General features: G+C 41.4%; 1 pseudogene; it reads right to left on the bottom strand.

The window, feature by feature from the left end:
* Positions 1-1,994: 1,994 nt before the first annotated feature.
* LOC122687298 lies at positions 1,995-9,193 on the bottom strand (annotated as a pseudogene).
* Positions 9,194-9,765: the final 572 nt, after the last annotated feature.

Genomic DNA, 9,765 nt, shown 5'->3' on the forward strand with positions numbered 1-9,765 from the left:
ACAATACCATTCACTATTGCAACCACAAGAATAAAATACTTAGGAGTACATCCACCTAAAGAAACAAAAGACCTATACATAGAAAACTATAAAACACTGATGAAAGAAATCAAAGAGGACACAAACAGATGGAGAAACATACCGTGTTCATGGATTGGAAGAATCAATATTGTCAAAATGGCTATTCTACCCAAAGCAATCTATAGATTCAATGCAATCCCTATTAAGCTACCAACGGTATTTTTCACAGAACTAGAAAAAATAATTTCACAATTTGTTTGGAAATAAAAAAAACCTCGAATAGCCAAAGTAATCGTGAGAAAGAAGAGTGGAACTAGAGGACTCAACCTGCCTGACTTCAGACTCTACTACAAAGCCACAGTCATCAAGACAGTATGGTACTGGCACAAAGACAGAAATATAGATCAATGGAACAGAATAGAAAGCCCAGAGATAAATCCACGAACCTATGGACACCTTATCTTTGACAAAGGAGGCAAGGATATACAATGGAAAAAAGACAACCTCTTTAACAAGTGGTGCTGGGAAAACTGGTCAACCACTTGTAAAAGAATGAAACTAGAACACTTTCTAACACCATACACAAAAATAAACTCAAAATGGATTAAAGATCTAAATGTAAGACCAGAAACTATAAAATTCCTAGTGGAGAACATAGGCAAAACACTCTCCAACATAAATCACAGCAGGATCCTCTATGACCCACCTCCAAGAATATTGGAAATAAAAGCAAAAATAAACAAATGGGACCTAATGAAGCTTAAAAGCTTCTGCACAACAAAGGAAACTATAAGCAAGGTGAAAAGACAGTCCTCAGATTGGGAGAAAATAATAGCAAATGAAGCAACAGACAAAGGATTAATCTCAAAAATATACAAGCAACTCCTGCAGCTCAATTCCAGAAAAATAAATGACCCAATCAAAAAATGGGCCAAAGATCTAAACAGACATTTCTCCAAAGAAGACATACAGATGGCTAACAAACACATGAAAAGATGCTCAACGTCACTCATCATCAGAGAAATGCAAATCAAAACCACAATGAGGTACCATTACACACCAGTCAGGTTGGCTGCTATCCAAAAGTCTACAAGCAATAAATGCTGGAGAGGGTGTGGAGAAAAGGCAACCCTCTTACACCGTGGTGGGAATGCAAACTAGTACAGCCACTATGGAGAACAGTGTGGAGATTTCTTTAAAAACTGGAAATAGAACTGCCATATGACCCAGCAATCCCACTTCTGGGCATACACACTGAGGAAACCAGATCTGAAAAGAGACACGTGCACCCCAATGTTCATCGCAGCACTGTTTATAATAGCCAGGACATGGAAGCAACCTAGACGCCCATCAGCAGATGAATGGATAAAGAAGCTGTGGTACATATACCCAATGGAATATTACTCATCCATTAAAAAGAATTCATTTGAATCAGTTCTAATGAGATGGATGAAACTGGAGCCCATTATACAGAGTGAAGTAAGCCAGAAAGATAAAGACCATTACAGTATACTAACACATATATATGGAATTTAGAAAGATGGTAATGATAACCCTATAGGCAAAACAGAAACAGAGACACAGATGTACAGAACAGACTTTTGGACTCTGTGGGAGAAGGCGAGGGTGGGATGTTTCAAGAGAACAGCATCGAAACATGTATATTATCTAGGGTGAAACTGATCATCAACCCAGGTTGGATGCATGAGACAAGTGCTCGGACCTGGTGCATTGGGAAGACCCAGAGGCAATGGGAAGAGAGGGAGGTGGGAAGGGGGAGCAGGATGGGGAATACACGTAAATCCATGGCTGATTCATGTCAATGTATGACAAAAACCACTACAATATTGTAAAGTGATTGGCCTCCAACTGGTAGAAATAAATGAAAAAAAAAAAAAAAACTTGTAGAAATTGCTTATTTTCCATCAATCTTATTTTCACTTTCTGTAGATGAGTCTGTGGACAAAATCAGCTTAAGGCCACTCAGTGGTTGTTCCTCCATGTTCAGTGGTGAGGCAGTGGGAACTGCAGACCAGTCATCAATAGAAAACTGCTGAAAAGGCACACCATGCCTTCAGACCAACCTGCAACCTCAGGTTGAGTAGCAGTAAACTCAGAAACCAGGGCAGTGCATTCATTCTGAAATGTCTCTTTGGTCCCAGCCTTTTCTGCAGCACCCTGCTCATCTTTTTCAATCTCTTTAGGATTTCTGTAGAAGCAGAGATTAGGCATGACCTCTCATGAGTGTACCTGGGAGATGATGCCACGCATACACAGAACTTCCAGGGCAGTGTCACCACATCAGACCTGCTGAGTGATCTCCATTGTTGGTGCATGGATGGCCATGTCCACATAGCACAGAGGAGAGTCTGTGTTACACAGAGCAAGAGAAGGCAGGAGATGCCTCTGTGAGAGGTTAGTTGTCAGTATTGGGCTCAGGAACCACCAGATGTGTCAGCTCCAGGCAGCCTGGATCTGGTTCCAAGTTCCAGGAGTGAAGCAGCTAGCAGTGGAAGTCACTCTGCAGCAGCAGCAAACTTCAGCTCCACTCGTGGGTCAGTATTTCCGGATGACATGCCATTGACATCAACTGGGTTTTCAAAGGCAACAATGGCACCCGCGGCCAGCTACTCTCAGGTTTTCTTCAGATTTGTGATGTAGATGCTATGGCTCAGTGAGTAAAGAATCTACTTTCAATGCAGAAGATACAGGAGATGTGGGTTCGATCCCTGTGTCTGGGAGACACCCATGGAGGAGGAAATGGCAACCCACTCTAGTATTCTGGCCTGGAGTATCCCATGGGCAGAAGAGCCTGGTGGGCTACAGTCCACAGGGTCCAAAGAGTTGGCCCTGACTGAGCACTCATGCTTGCCATCCCTTGCCTTTTGTGACTATTCCATTTAGAAGTCAAGATTGGTATCACCTAAGTAAGTTTTATGGCAAATAGTGGGGAAACAGTGGAAACAGTGGCTTACTTTATTTTTCTGGGCTCCAAAATCACTGCGGATGGTGATTGCAGCCATGAAATTAAAAGACGCTTACTCCTTGGAAGGAAAGTTATGACCAACCTAGACAGCATATTAAAAAGCAGAGACATTACTTTGTCAACAAAGGTCCATCTAGTCAAGGGTATGGTTTTTCCAGGAGTCATGTATGGATGTGAGAGTTGGACCATAAAGAAAGCTGAGCACTGAAGAATTGATGCTTTTGAACTGTGGTGTTGGAGAAGACTCTTGAGAGTCCCTTGGACTGCAAGGAGATCCAACCAGTCCATCCTAAAGGAGGTCAGTCCTGGGTGTTAATTGTTAGGTCTGATGTTGAAGCTTAAATCCAATACTTTGGCCACTTGATGCATAGAGCTGACTCATTTGAAAAGACCTTGATACTGGGAAAGATTGAGGGCTGGAGGAGAAGGGGATGACAGAGGATGAGATGGTTGGATGGCATTACTGACTTGATGGACATGGGTTGGGTGGGCTCTGAGAGTTGGTGATGGACAGGGAGGCCTGGCGTGCTGAGGTTCATGGGGTCACAAAGAGTCGGACACAACTGAGTGACTGAACTGAACTGAACTGAAGTGAGTTTTTTCTGAGAGTAACTCACTTTTTCTCTTTTATTTTCAGGAAACCAAGGGCTCTGAACGTTGTGAAGGTTTTCCTCTAAGTTACAACAGAACCCAGAACAGTGTTGTGTGGATTCATCTCTGGGTAGCATTTGTTGTTGTTCAGTTGTTCAGTTGTGTCCAACTCTTTGTGACCCCATGGACTGCAGCACTCCAGGCTTCCCTGTCTTACAACATCTCCCAGAGCTTGCTCAAGCTCATGTCCATTGAGAAGGTAATGTCATGCAACTGTCTCATCCTCTGTCATCACCTTCTTCTCCTGCCTTCAATCTTTCCGAGTATCAGGGTCTTTTCTAATGAGTCAGCTCTTCACATCAGGCAGCCTATAAAGAAAGACTAATCACAGTTATTTTCAATTCTGTTTGATAATTCCCAAATCTGTGTCACATCTGACTTGAGTTCTAATGCTTGATCTGTATTCACTTCATACTGTGTTTTTAATTGCCTTTGGAAGGCCTTATAATTTTTTGTTGAGAGGTAAATATGATGTGCATGAATAATTAGAATGAGGTAAAGAGGGCTTTGGGATGAAGATTTATGTTAATTTTTGCTGGGGCAATAGTTTCTAGAAGATTCATATTCATCAAACCTCCTTGTTTTGGTTTCCCTCCTGACATTGGGCTTCCCTGAGAATGCCTCTTCAGAGAAAGTCTGCTTTTTGTAGGACTAAGAGATGTAATCCACTGTTTCACTGGAGCTCTGTTGGTGTGGAAGTATGGCGTGGACAAGGGGAGCATTCTATAATCCTTCAATTAAATTTCAGTGTTTTAATCAGCCTTGTCCTTGAACTGTGACCTTCACAGGTGTTTCTCTGTGATAAAGCTTCACCTACCCGCCCACCTCCATGTACTTCCTTCCTTGGCTGCAGCGTTTCCAACCTATTTTCCTTGAGCCTCTGATCCCTGTTGACTATGTTTTTGTTTTTGTTTTCCCTCTCTAGGTGAACAGCTGACTCATTGAAAAAGACCCTGATGCTGAGAAAGATTGAAGGCAGAAGGAGAAGAGGGCAACAGAGGATGAGATGGTTGGATGGCATCGCTGATGCAATGAACATGAACTAGGGCAAACTCCAGGAGATGGTGAAGTACAGTGTGCTGTACTTCAGTACTATACAGTGTACTGTGTGCTGCAGTCCATGCAGTCGCGAAGAATCAGACACGACTTGGTGACTGAAAAACATAGCAATAGGTAAAACAGGAAGCCTGGGGGGTGGGGGGAGTGGTTGGAGTGGGAGGGATTCCCTTCGACCAACTGGAATTGTTAATGTTCAGTTATTCAGTCGTGTCCAACTCTTTGCGATCTTGTGGACTGCAGCATGCCAGGCTTCCCTGACCTTCACCATCTCCCAGAACTTGCTCAAACTCACGTTCATTGAGTCGGTGATGCCATCAAACCATCTCATCCTCTGTTGGCTCCTTCTCCTGCCTTCAATCTTTCCCAGCCTCAGGGTCTTTTCTAATGGGGCAGCTCTTCAGATCAGGTGGCCAAAGTACTGGAGCTTCAGCTTCAGCATCAGTCCTTCCAATGAACATTCAGGACTGATTTCCTTTAGGATGGACTGGTTTGATCTCCTTGCAGTCCAAGGGACTCTCAAGAGTCTTCTCCAATACCACAGTTCAAAAGCATCAATTCTTCAGTGCTCAGCCTTTTTTATGGTCCAGCTCTCACATCCATACATGACTACTGGAAAAACCTTCAACTGGGATATGGTTCAGAAAAAAGTCTTTTTGCCTGGAGAATATCCTTTGTTATGGTTAGACTGTTGGTTTATTTCACAGTGATTACTCTTTCCTTCCTGGCAAGAGCCACAGGGATCTTTCTTGGATCTTCACAGTGAGAACCTAGTGGAGATTCAAAAACTCAAAGCGCATGAAAATGTGGGGGCCCTTGTAAACCGGCAGCCCTAGGAGTTTCTCGCTCTTAATGCTAGTCCATATTCAGTTTCCAGCTGTTCAACAAAATTAGCATTTCAGTGTTCCTACCAGTTTATGGCTCCAGCAGCTTTTGGTCCAGGTCAGCAAGTCTTGCCTGTGTCTCTCTGGATGAATTTGCCTCTTCAGATTTTTGCCTGGCAATTTGTCCTGAAACCTCCCTTCTCTGATGGATTCAAGAGAAGACATGGCTTTTCAGTTGGGTCAGCTTTTTCTTGTTGTAGGGACAGCAGTGGCAACTTCCAAGGTTTTCATCTGTCAGAGTGAACCCAGAAGCCTAACTAAGTTATATAGAATTGTAGATTTCTAAACTTGTAGGCACACATAGTAATTAAACACAAGATTTAAAAATGTTCTACTGGAACTAAATATCTTGTCATTGAAAAATAGTTTAAAACATTAGGAAAATTGTCAGTATTTAATATTTGTTGAAGGTTAATGTTTTGATTTTTGTCAGTTTTCACTGTTGACACAGTGAATATTGTCTTTAGTAATTTCATTTATGAAACTGCTGCTTCTCAATTAATAAACATAGCAATAGAAATCACTGCCAATTTCATGAAATCTTCCTCAGAGATTACATTATTTCTACTCACATTAATCAAGAGTAATGTTTGTTCTTATTTTATTCTGTAGATTTATTTGGGGGATTAATATGTTTATTTGAATAACTCAGGATATCTGGATACTTTGATCAAGTTCAGCATTTCACTATACAGTGAAACTTTATTTATGAAACTACTCACTTTTGTTTCTTAACCTAAAATACTTTAAAAATCACCTTCAGTGTCACAATCTCAGGATTATTCTGATTATTGAAGCTTTTTGGGAATAAAGGGAACGTACTCTTACTGATGGGGTTTAGAACGTGCTACCTCCAAATATGGATGCACGCTTGAATAGTTTAAGTTGAAGGAATTTGAGAAATGAAACATGCTAGAAAGACTCTCTGCTCTTCTCCTCTGAAGCAGGTCACAATGACCTCAAGTGAGAGGTGCCCTCTCTTTTTTTAGGAATATTAATTAATTAACTGATTTTTGGCTGCCCTGTGTCTTTGTTGCTGTGAACAGGCTTTCCCTAGCTGTGGCGAGTGAGGGCTACTCTAACTGTGAGGTTCAGGCTTCTCATTGTGGAGCCTTGTCTTGTAGAGTGCAGTCTCAGGAGTTGTGGTACACGGGCTCCATGGCATGTGGAATCTTCCTGGACCAGGGATTGAACCCATGTCCCCTGCATTGGCAGATGTATTCTTAACCACTGGACCACCAGTGAAGTCCTAAAGGTGCCCTGTCTATACCAGGAGGTAAGGGGTGTCCTACTTTTTGAATGTGAATGAATAGGTCTTGCTAAGATTCTCCCAGTTTCCTACATTTATCTCATATCTTTTTCATCTTATGACATATTTCCACAACTTGTCACTCTTCATCAAATTCAGCATAAAAACATGCAGGTTTATCTGGTTCTTTGGGCCTTTACTTCCTTAGGAGGGCTCTTGTGTCACATAGAACTTACATTTTTAAGCTAAATACATATGTATGCTTTCCTCTAATTAATCTGCCTTTTGTTACAGAGATCCAGCCAAGAATCTGGAAGGGTAGAAGGAAAATGATATTTTTTCTTCTAGACATTACAAAGACATTACATTGTTTTCTGTTAGTTTGAGGTACTCACTGAGAGATGTTGCAACAAATCATTAAATTTATCCAAGTTTAGATGATTGTTATTTTGGTATATTATAATGAAGGGTTTCCTCATTTGAGTGGCTCTATGTTAATTTGATATCTTGTCTCACTGGTCAGGCCAATTGTGGGTCAGAGATGGGTGTGTGTGTGCTAAGTCACTTCAGCTGTGTCAGACTCTTTACAATCCTATGGACCATAGCCCACCAAGATCCTCTTTGTCCATGGAGATTTTCCAGGCAAGAATACTGGAGTGTGCTGCCTCCAGGGGATCTTCCCAACCCAGGGATTGAACCCACGTCCCCTACATCTCTTGCACTGGCAGGAAGGTTCTTTACCTATACCCTTTGTTTAAGGTTGTGGTTTCAATTGGCCAGTCCTGGGAAGCAAGGTTGCCTCTGTGTAACTCAATCACATTGATGGTTTCTTGAATTGCTCTATAAGTATAGGCTTAAATACACATAAATTTAAATGGGGATATATTCTTAGTTGGGCTTCCCAGGTGGCTCAGTGGTAAAGAATCTGCCTGCAATGTAGGAGACCCGAGTTCCATCCCTGAGTTGGTAAGATCCCCTGGAGGAGGGCATGGCGGCCCATGCCACTGTTCTTGGCTGGAGAATCCCAGGACAGAGGAACCTGGGGGGACTCGGTTTATAGGTTTGCAAAGAGGTGGACATGACTGAAGTGACTGAGCACACACATACATAATCTTAGTTGAAGTAACCTGAAACGCTGAAATTCTATGGGACAATGAAGAAGGTAAAATTTGAAGCCTAGTTACTTCTGGATGCAGTTCATGAAGAATGGAAACTAGTTGGGATTTCTCACTTTTTCAGTGGAGTGAAATTTACAAAAAAAGGCCTCATTTTTTTTTTTTTTTTAAATCAGTCTGAATTCCCTGTATAGGTATCTGACTTGTCTAGGAAGAGAGATGTGAAATTTCTCCAAGTCAGTTCAATCTCCTGCTTTCACATAACTATTTCACATATTCTCCTTTCTACCAAAGCTCCCAACAACTCCTCCTTTCTTCTCATTTTTAACTGATGGAGTTATTACTTATTTCATGGAAAAAAATACCAATCTGTCAACCTTCATCTGTAATCATATACCCTGTATTCCCTCCTGTAGTTAAACATGATGTCTCTTATCACCTCTCACCTGTTCAAAGCCTTCACTCCTGCAATTGTCCTGACCCAGCAATCCCACTTCTGGGCATACACACTGAGGAAACCAGATCTGAAAGAGACACGTGCACCCCAATGTTCATCGCAGCACTGTTTATAATAGCCAGGACATGGAAGCAACCTAGATGCCCATCAGCAGATGAATGGATAAGGAAGCTGTGGTACATATACACCATGGAATATTACTCAGCCGTTAAAAAGAATTCATTTGAACCAGTCCTAATGAGATGGATGAAACTGGAGCCCCTTATACAGAGTGAAGTAAGCCAGAAAGATAAAGAACATTACAGCATACTAATGCATATATATGGAATTTAGAAAGATGGTAACGATAACCCTATATGCAAAACAGAAAAAGAGACACAGAAATACAGAACAGACTATTGAACTATGTGGGAGAATGTGAGGGTGGGATATTTCAAAAGAACAGCATGTATACTATCTATGGTGAAACAGATCCCCAGCCCAGGTGGGATGCATGAGACAAGTGCTCGGGCCTGGTGCACTGGGAAGACCCAGAGGAATCGGGTGGAGAGGGAGGTGGGAGGGGGGATCGGGATGGGGAATACGTGTAAATCTATGTCTGATTCATATCAATGTATGACAAAACCCACTGAAATGTTGTGAAGTAATTAGCCTCCAACTAATAAAAAATTAAAAAAAAAAAAAAAGAAGGGGGAAAAAAGGACAACAAACTCACCTTGATTCCACATCTTCTTCAGCAACATTTTCCATTTCTCTGCTCCCTCTTATAGCCATATCTTTTAAAAACAACTGTCTCTACCCTTTGTCTGTAATTCCTGGTTTGTCTCACTCTCTTGAACTTATTACATTCTGCTTCTTATCTCTTTTCCTCCACAAAAACTGTTCGTTCAAGGTCACCAGTTACCTCTATGCAGCCAAATTCAATAGGCAATTCTCAGTGCTGATATAGCCTTACCTGTAAGCAGCTTTTGTCCCACGACCAGCTTTTGTTATAGATGATCATCCCTTCCTTCTTGAAAGACTTTTCTTCACTCCACGTCAAGACCTTCCTTCCCAGTCTCCTTCTAGGAACTCATTTCTGCTTTACTTTGATAGTCTCTAAGTCACTCTACCCCAGAGAACTTTTTTCCTATGTATATTCACTTTTCAGATAATGACATTTAGTTACATAACTTTTGTGCTATCTTTACATTTTGTGTAAAAATTATAAACTTAATATCTGCCTACTCAACAAACAGTTTCACATGGATATTCACAAGTTCCTCACACAGAGACTCTCCAAAATTGAGCTCTTAATTAAATATTGTCCACCTCAAGTCTCTTTATTGTATATACTTCAGTGTTTT

Source organism: Cervus elaphus, chromosome 31 (assembly GCF_910594005.1).
Source record: "Cervus elaphus chromosome 31, mCerEla1.1, whole genome shotgun sequence".
In the NCBI taxonomy this organism is placed as follows: Eukaryota; Metazoa; Chordata; class Mammalia; order Artiodactyla; family Cervidae; genus Cervus; species Cervus elaphus.